At 43.3% G+C, this 10,133-nt stretch overlaps 1 protein-coding gene across 1 annotated transcript in view; it reads left to right on the top strand.

The window, feature by feature from the left end:
• The first annotated feature begins 4,452 nt into the window (after positions 1-4,452).
• LOC138351742 (golgin subfamily A member 6-like protein 4) overlaps positions 4,453-10,133 on the top strand; it is an 89,466-nt gene continuing 83,785 nt past the window's right edge. The window contains exon 1 of the mRNA XM_069303770.1: positions 4,453-4,586. The gene's annotated coding sequence lies outside the window, so the exon portion shown is untranslated. The remainder of the gene's footprint in view (positions 4,587-10,133) is intronic.

The following is a 10,133-nucleotide window of genomic DNA, read 5'->3' as shown; positions in this document are numbered from 1 at the left end:
AGGTTAGGTAAGGTCGGTGTTTTCTATGAATCTTTTTAAGGGTATCTATTATGTTAAGTATGTCACCTATGCACATATTTAATAAGTCAATATTGACTTATTAAATTTGCGAGAACGGGTTGGCAATAGAGCAGGGAAGTGTGGCAAAAAAGAGGCGTTGACAGAGCAGTCGCAAGACGACGTCTGCTCCGCCCGAGCTGTCAGACGGGGTTGCCACAAAGATATTATTACCTAATTATTTCAATGTCTTTGATTGATTTTTTTTTTGCAGTAATATTATTCAGTAGTGTGTATTGTGATATGTTTATATAATAAAATGTGTGAACCATCGCTGTACTCAAAATTATTGTTTTCATTTTAGTGATTCAGTTATTACGTTCATAGAACAATATACAAATAGTTTTGCTGTTATTACACTATATAAACATTTTATATATACGTATCTGCATGTTTTGTTCACCATAACGAACCACTAAGTTGGTATTGTGAGTCAAAAAGCAATGAAGAATGGCCGTCACTCACAAGCCAGCCAGCCACTCGCCACCTCACTCACCTCCTCACTCGCCAACATACTCCTCCCACCTTACTGTTTTTGCTTTTATTCACTATACACAGACGTCAAAGTATCTACATGTTTTGTTCACCATAACTGTACATGTAAGCTTGTATGGTGAGTAAAGGCAATAAGACGTAGCTACACAGAGTCAACTGGTGGCGGCCGCCCTCAAGGCCAGATGCACTAATATTTCTCCTCCAACAATACTGTTTGTGGTGTTATTACAGTATATACACACATTTGTATATATAGTACATAAGTATCATATAAGCATAAGTATCTGGAGAAGAGGGGGCCGAGCGGACAGCACACTGGACTTATGATCCTGTGGTCCCGGGTTCGATCCCGGGCACCGGCGAGAAACAATGGGCAGTGTTTCTTTCACCCTATGCCCCTGTTACCTAGCAGTAAAATAGGTACCTGGGTGTTAGTCAGCTGTCACGGGCTGCTTCCTGCGGGTGGAGGCCTGGTCGAGGACCGGGCCGCGGGGACACTAAAAAGCCCCGAAATCATCTCAAGATAACCTCAAGATAGATCTCCATGTTTTATTCACCATACCTGTACAAATAAGATGGTATGGTGCCCAAAGACCATAGTGGCCACCAGTACACATGACAAGTCGTGCAGACGACGCATCTGACTCACCAAAATGGCGGCCCCCAACCTACTCCTATTGCTGTTATTACACTTTATACACACGTTATATACAAGTATCTACATATGTGTTTACCATAGCAAACCACTAATCTGGTATGGTGAGTGCAGTCAGTAAAAGTTGGCCACACACAGTCAGATGACAACGCCACCACTCTCTCTCCCACAACCTTACTCCTCCCTCCATGGAGCACAGCGCTAAAATCACCACAATCCTGCTATTATCAGAATCCTGGTCAGTTTGATCACTGTCAAGGGTCTTCTGTAATACTATCATCGCTAAATAATAGCATGTACATATATATTTTGACATTTTGAGGCGATGCTATGGTCACAAGCTGAACAGCAGTGCTGTGCGCTCATGCTGCGTGCATCAGCCTTGTTGGCTCGCTCACTGCTGAGGCTATCACACCCTTGTTGGCTCGCTCACTGCTGAGGCTCTCACACCCAGGAATGTTGGCCACGATTTTTTTTAGGCAGAGTCTGCCAACTATCGGTCGTGGCTGCACTAGACTTGCACTATGGAATAGCATTTACTATCTTATAAACTCCGTATTATGATGTAAATATTCGTCAGACAAGCCTCCTATATTTCGGAACTCTCTTTAAAAATAATACCAATTATACTAGGAGCCCCTGCATAAGCGCGAGTGCACATGCGTCACTGGAAGGAGTGACTTTGTGGAATCAGGAACATGTCTCTCTCAGTCTTAATACCACGCTGAAGGGCAAAACTTATTTAATTTCCACTCCAACTACGTATTCGCAGCTCTTATCCCTCCAATTATTTTAGATCTTGTGGTTAAATGCGCGAATACTAAGTGAGAGTGGATATTAAAGAAGTTTTGCTACACAGAAATCACAATAGCGTGATGTAGCAAATGAACAAATCCACAACGGCCGTGATGAGGATTCGAACCCATGTCTGAGAGCATCCCAGACGCTGCCTTAATCGACAGGATGTGATTTAGTTATTGTCGATTAAGACAGTGCCTGGGATGCTCTCAGACGTAGGTTCGAATCCTTGTCATGGCCCTTGTGGATTTGTTCAAATAAGTTTTGCCTTTCAGCGTGGTATTAAGACTGAGGGAGACATGTTACTGATTCCACGATCATCTGTTGACACGGATTTCTATATCGGACTGGATTAAACGTGTTGTAGAGGATGATGTGATCTACGATCGTCCAAAACAGCTAAGGCTTTTCCAGTATTCTATTGTAGAGAGTTATTTATTATTATTGAGAGTCAAATTATTTTATATATTATTTTCTTAATCGATGTGTATTAACATCTCAATATTTCTTTAACTGAAGTGCATTAACTTCCCATTACTCACCCCCTAACTTGTAGGGTGTTAGGATTTAGTTCTGAATTAGTATTAATATTGCAGTCCATTTCTTTAAATATATTTAGTTATATTCATGAATAAATTATTTGAGGTCCATAAGCCACTGGTTCTCTTATCTTTAATATTAATATTGCTCCTTCTAAACTTTTACTATAATTTCATTATAGATCTAACTTCTCCCCCACAACTATGGATGGACGTGCATATTAACTATATTTACTATGCATGTACTTACATAGAACATATAGTCACTATTGATGGACGTACATAAAACCTATATTCACTATGGATGGACGTACACTGTACCTATATTCACTATGGATGAACGTACATAGTACTTATAGTCACTATGGATGGATGTACACAGTACCTATAATCACTTTGAATGGACGAACATAGTACCCATAGTCACTATTGATGGACGTACACAGTACATATAATCACTATTGATGGACGTATGCAGTACCTTTAGTCATTTTTTCCTTATTCTCATATCTGATATGGACTAAAATACAAGTCATAGCTTCGTATCATCCTTTGCAGATGACTCAAAAATCACCATGAAAAAAATCCCTCTGCTGAAGACAGTGAAAAACTTCAAGCAGATATTAATAAAGTTTTCGACTGGCAACAAAAAGTAACATGATGTTTAATAGTGATAAATTCCAAATACACAGGTTCGGTAAAAATGAGGATCTTAAACATAATACGGGGCACAAAACACAATCAAATGTGAACAAAGTGGGAAAGCAGCATGGAAGTGATTTGGGAATAATGATGTCTGACGACTTAACGTTTAGGGAGCATAACCAAGCAAATATTGCGTCAGCCAGATAAAATAATAGGATGGATTACGAGAACTTTCAAATATAGGGATCCCATCACAATGGTTGAACTATACAAATCACTTGTACTGTCCTGTCTTGAGTACTGCTCAGTATTCACTTCCCCCTAAAAAGCGTGAGAGATTGCTGAAATAGAGGAAATACAGAGAACATTTACGGCATACATAGACTCGATAAAGCGCCTAAATTATTGTGATCGTCTCTAAGCTCTCTAAATGTACTCACTAGAAAGGAGAAGGGAGAGTTTTCAAATAATATACACGTGGAAGGCACTGAAGGGTCAGGTCCCAAATCAACACAGTAAAATAACAACATACTGAAGTGAACGATATGGAAGAAAAGGCAGAATAGAACCAGTAAGGAGCAGGGGTGCCATAGGCACAATCAGAGAGCACTGTATAAGCATCACAGGTCCACGGTTGTTCCTCCCAGGTAGCATAAGAAATATTGCCAGAAAAAATGTATACATCTTCAAGAGAAAACTAGATCATTTTCCCCAAGGAGTGCCTGACCAACTGGGCTGTGGTGGATATGTGACCCTGCGGCCATTCCAAGCAATAGCCTAGTGGACCAATCACTCAGAAAAAAAGCCTGACTTCGGGCCAGGCTTTGGGAGTAGAAGAACTCCCAGAACCCCATCAAGCAGTACCTGTACACAGTACCTGTAGTTCTTATTGATGGACATACTTAATAGTCACTATGCAGTTCGTACATAGAACCAAGCAGGTACTATAGATGGTCTTACACAGTATCTATATTCACTATGCATGGACGTATCCGACATAACATAACACAGTTACCCCATTAAAAAAGGGAATGGGCGACTCCGTGACGTCATCACAACAGTCGTGTATATATTAACTATTATTTCTATTTAAACCTCAGTCTAGTGTTTAAACTTAATAAAAGTGTTCACTAGGACTGAATATAATTAAATACAACAAAAATATAGCTTGACTCTCGTATCCTTAAGACATTAATGGAACCATCAAATATTATTGGAACAAAAACATTGAAGGAGAGTCACAGCGTCACTACAGACAGCAACTTGTAAACAATAGGAAGGAGGCAGAAGGTCTCTTTGAGGTTCGCATTCGCGGCACTGCAGAGGTTAATTTATACCGCCCAATAGTGTTCCAGCCACAGCAACCTCTACATCAACCATAAGAAGTATTGTATCAGGTAAAACAAATGGTGTATATAATTGTAGCGGCCATTATAAAGTGTTTGCACTTTTGCCGGTTATGATATGCCAGCAACCCAAAAAAAGGGTAAGCCTGGGTTTTATTTAAAACAATGATTCCTTGTTGTATAACACATTTGTGAATGCAGTTTAGTTCTCTGTAATTTATTCACAGGTGTGGTTCAAGGGAGGATGTCACTGTGAGAGTTTAAGAAATGGAATATGGAATGGTAATGAGGAATTGAACTCGGAAAATTTAAACAAAAATTCTTTAGTTCTTTAAACCTTTATTCCTGTCGTGATATTCAATTAGGTCGCCTCAGGAAGGACTTCCTTAGCTAACACACCAGTGTAGTAAGCAGCTCATTCCTTACTCTAGGACCATTTATGAACAACTGACTAGGCGCGAGCAAGCACCGAGACCCCAAAAAGCTTGAAATCCCCTCCACTAGGCCGTTGACCTTCGCCATTCGCCAAAGTGAATCTAGCGAGTAGGTCCACGGCTCTCACAACAATAATGTATTGGTGTGTGGTGCCATATATTTAGTCCAAAACCCATGAATCAGTCTCAATTTAATAGTTGTGTGTGTGAAGAAAAACTTACAGAACCATATAAATGTGTGGGGTGTAACGAAGAGACAGTGTTCAACATAACAACTTAGTTTATTCAATAAAGACTAACTACAACAACAACAAAAACAAAAGAAATATCAATGACGTTACTCGAAATCCTTCCTGTGACACTATCAATGACAGCTAGACACCAGCCCCTCGGACTGCATAATGAACTAACTCGAACATAAGGCGTGAACACAGAGGAATCAAACAAGCAAGCAAGACACAGATCTATAATCACACCTGCAACTATGACACAGCAGGTTCTGAGACACGTCTCCAGTAACCTCCTAACTGTTCTATGCCTCTGATCAGTCTACACATGCACTAGCGGTTGCAATGCAATTAAATCAGTAGCCTGTCAATGACACATCAATGACTAATGGGTTCACTGGACACTCCAGCACCCTTCCTCAATTAATCTTTACGTTAACACTCCGTCCCACAGACGATCAACAATCAATAAAAATTTGATTTACGTTAATAACAAAGTAACATTTACGTTAACCTAATAAATCTTACAACTGTTTCTAGTAACACGGAAATTACACAAACACTCTACCCGTCGAATATTCAGTGACTAAATCCCATTAATCCCTATACGTCCAGACAGTTGAATAATCTCTTTACTAGTTATGTTAATTTACGTTATTGGTTCCTAACAATTAACGATAGTTAACTCTGATTTACAATGTCTAAAGTGCTAAGAAAACGGTAATCACTCGTGATTACCCTTAGAGCAATTAATTACTATCCTCAAGATCAATAATTAATCAATTAAATACGCAACCTTTCACACTGGCTCAGCAATTTACATTAAGGTTTGAATTCCGTCCGAGCCTTCAATACGCAGACCAATTCAGATGATTAAGGAGCAAATCACCACGTTTACGTTATTCTAAAATGACTTCACTCTTCCCACCAGTCAGTCAAGTGCCGGTATTTCCTGACAGATAAATAACGACGTTACGTTGATGGAACAATGGAGCCTTCGTGTTAGTCGATCAAACACGGATAGAAGTTAATTACTTTGACTTCCTGAAACACGTCAATTATCCGCCCAACTGACCGGTAATTACGACAGACAATACTCAAATTCTTGTCTGGCTGATGGCTAGCCTACCCTGAGACTACCGTAGCTGCTTTCAGGAAAATAATTAACCCAAACGTATCTTACTCTACTCTACTTGTTAAAGAACAAATTCTCTTAAAGCAATGGGTGTTTCCTTGGTTACGTTATATTAATTGCCTCGCAATCACCTCACTGAATACTGGACATCGATGTCCTACCAGATAAACAGGAGAATATATGTATACCCAAGTACTCGTCTTCAACCGAGTTCACCCATGACAATGATAAATCACACTAACAAATCATAGTGATTTATGTTACAATCCGTTGCAATGACAATACTGCAGGGGTCTGACCCGAGCTTCTGTTGGGGACGGACGTGTTGCCTTGGCGCTCCGGCTGTTGGTGTTGTTTACCAATTTGGTCGGTTGGGGGGCAGGTGTGTCACTGCCTGCCTGTGCTGACGTGGAGTTCACGATGGGGGTCCCCCTCCCCCCTGTACTGCGGGCTCAGTCTGTGGGCCTCGAATTTTCCGGCCGGGCTGGGTACCCAGAGATAGGGCTGGTGTGTGAGTTGCTTCATATCCCTGTGATCAACGTTTATGGTGTCGAGCTGGTGACGGCTCGTCGAGCGATATTGAAGTTTACCAAGGAATTGGCATATTGCGACTTTCTCCGTCGTTACGAGGGGCGGACATTACCCCTGCCGGATGGTGCGGGCACTGTGTCACTATCTGATCGGAGTGGTGCCCTCACTTACGTCAGTGTGCATGGAGCTCCGTTGGAGTTTCCAGAGAGTCTGTTACGGCTGTACTTCGGCCGGTATGGCGCAGTGGTTAGTGTACGGGTGAACGTGGTGTCTTCCAATCCACTTAAGGGTGTGAGGACTAACATTCGCACCCTGGGCATGAGGCTTCGGGAAGATATTCCATCCTCTGTACGGCTCATGGGCTACAACGTTCGGGTGTTTTATGCCCGCCAGCCTCGGACGTGTTATCGTTGTGGCCTCTTGGGCCATCAGGCTGCTGACTGTTCTGCGCCTGCCGTTGCATCCGTGAACCTCTTCAGTGAGGAGGATTTTCCGCCGCTTCCTGTGGAGGAGGATTCAGTGGATGTGGCCGTCTCTTCAGCCGCGGATGTGCCCCCTGTGTCACCTGTTGCGCCGCCTGGTGTGCCCCCTGTTGTTGTCGCCTCTCCTCAAGAGGTTGTGGCGTTGCAGGGTATTCGTCCTGCTCCGACTAGTGTCCCTGGGGTTCTTCAGACTGCCTGCTGCTCGATTCCTCCGTCTTCCAGTTCGTCCTCTGCTGCATCTGACCCTGTCCCTGCACCCTTGCCGGCTGTGCTGGGTGATGGGGTGGATCCTGCGCTTCCTCCTGTGCCTGGCCTGGTGCCCCATGTGGTTGAGGATGCTGGCGTTTTATACGTGTGTCGGTTCGTCCGGCTTGTATTGCGCGTGTCTCTGAGTCGGCCTCCGGGTCTGATGATGTGCGGCCAGAGCCTAAGCGTTCCTGGCGTTCGTCTTCAGCTTGGGCTGACGTTGGCGATTTCGACGCTTGTGGCTCTGGTTGCGTTGCAGACTCCGGTGACGGCGGAGGTGCATTTGCCTGAGGATGCCAGTGCCGGAGTTTCGGCCTCCACTTCAGAAATGGTGTCTGCGGTTCCTGCTTCGGGTGCGTCGCCTGCCTCGGATGGCTCCGGTTCTTCGTGGTGAGGGTGGTTCCCCCTGCTGAGGTTCACAGTGAGCGGGGTGGCCTGGTGATGGTGTTGAAAAAGACTGCTCGCTCTGGTGGTTCTGTAACCCCTTCCTCGGTCCCCGTTTCATCGACTACAGTCTCGACGCCTCTTCCGTCTCCGGCCATCTCTTCAGTGTCTCCTGCGGTCTCGGTGGAGACGTTACCATCTTGTCGCTTGTCCCCTGCTCCTGTGCGTACGGCGACGCGGCCGTCCCGGCAGCCCTTGTACGCTTCATCGGTGTCGTCTGCTACCTCGAAGGACGTGGCTTGCGCTCCCCAGCCTCGTTATGCGACTTGCGTCGGTGAGCTTCAGGAGTGACCGTTTCCACCTGATCTGGAGGTTCTCGAGTTTATGCTGGGCCCACGGCGGCAGGGGGATCGTCCCCCCACCGACACGGAGTATTTGATTTGGGAGGCCTATAAGAGAAGGTATCCTTGGGATTCGTTCCCTGAGAAATATATTCCTGTCTCTGAGAAATGTATTCCTCGCTCATGATTCCTTTGTGTATTGTGGGTTGTTTCCATTTGTGTCCATGGTTGTGGGGTGCGGGTCGGGTGTGGGTGGGGCGGGTTTGTTTCCCGGTTCCTGCGTTCTCCGGTTTGTAGTTGTGGGTTTGTGTGGCTTGTGTGTGTGTGTGTGTGTGTGTGTGTGTGTGTGTGTGTGTGTGTGTGTGTGTGTGTGTGTGTGTGTGTGTGTGTGTGTCCAGTTCCTGTGCGGTCCGGGGTTTGGTTGGTGTGTGTGTCTAGTTGTGGATGTCGTGTTCTTGGGTTATGCTTTGTTGTTCTATGTTTTTACGATGCTGTTTGTGCGCTTGTTTGTGTCGTGTTAAGTGCCCTTCAGGCTGTTGGCATGACCCGGTCTGGGTTTATGTTTTTTGTTGTGTCTTACCATTGTGCTTTTCTTTCTGTTTGTTGTATATTTGTTTTCCTTTTTTGTTATTTCTATTATTATTATTATTATTATTATTATTATTATTATTATTGTTTTCGTTTTGTGTTGGAGCCTCTCCGTGTGTGTTTGCGGTGCTGGTAGCCTTCTTCTGAATATTTCATGTGTTTGATGTGTTATTTCTGTATTGTATTCCGCTGTGTTTTAACTTGCTTGTTGTAATTTGTTTGTAATTATTGTTGTTTTGTGGTCGGCCCTTCTGGCCGGCGTCTTTGTGTTTAGTACAGATCCTTTATGTTTTTGCACGTTTGTGCTTTGTACTTTTGGTCTGTTCCATGTTGTAATTATTTACTTTTATTGTACTTATAAGCATGCTTGCATGTAAAAATAAATAAACAAAATAAAAAATAAATAAAATTGCCTCGCAATCACCTCACTGAATACTGGACATCGATGTCCTACCAGATAAACAGGAGAATATATGTATACCCAATAACTCGTCTTGAACCGAGTTCACCCATGACAATGATAAATCACACTAACAAATCATTGTGATTTATGTTACAATCCGGTTGCAATGACAATACTGCAGATACCCTGAAAATAACCCTCAGGACATGAACCCTCAAGAACACGCCCCCCACAATGATTTACTGAACTACAAAAACACACCCCGGTGATTGATCAACACTGGCAACAATCATCATCAATGACAACCCCTTTGCAATAACACACACAGCAATGTGCACTAAATCAAACTATATTAATACGCTGCCCAACACTTACTGTTTCAAATGACCCCAGTGCTCTAATTACCAGTCGCTCTAATTAATTAATTGCTCTAATTAATTAATTACCAGTAATTAAATCGTCTGATGTGGTTCCTGGAACACCATTTCCTCCTCTCCCCTTCTCAATTTGGTTTTCACCAGTGAAAAGTCACCAGTGGAGTCCCACAAGGGCCTGTACTCGGTCCAATCTTGTTTCTGATATATGTAAATGATCTCCCGGAGGGTATCGATTCATTTCTCTCAATGTTTGCAGACGATGCCAAAATTATGAGGAGGATTAAAACAAAAGACGACTGTTCGAGGCTTCAAGAAGACCTAGACAAGCTGAAGGAATGGTCAAACAAATGGTTGTTAGAGTTTAACCCAACCAAATGTAATGTAATGAAGATAGGTGTAGGGAGCAGGAGGCCAGATACAAGGTATCATCTGGGAGAGGAAATTCTTCAG

The sequence above is a fragment of the Procambarus clarkii genome, chromosome 50 (genome assembly GCF_040958095.1).
Source record: "Procambarus clarkii isolate CNS0578487 chromosome 50, FALCON_Pclarkii_2.0, whole genome shotgun sequence".
Classification (NCBI taxonomy): Eukaryota; Metazoa; Arthropoda; class Malacostraca; order Decapoda; family Cambaridae; genus Procambarus; species Procambarus clarkii.
Note: the sequence above shows the minus strand (reverse complement) of the source record. Positions and strands in the feature narration are given on the sequence as shown.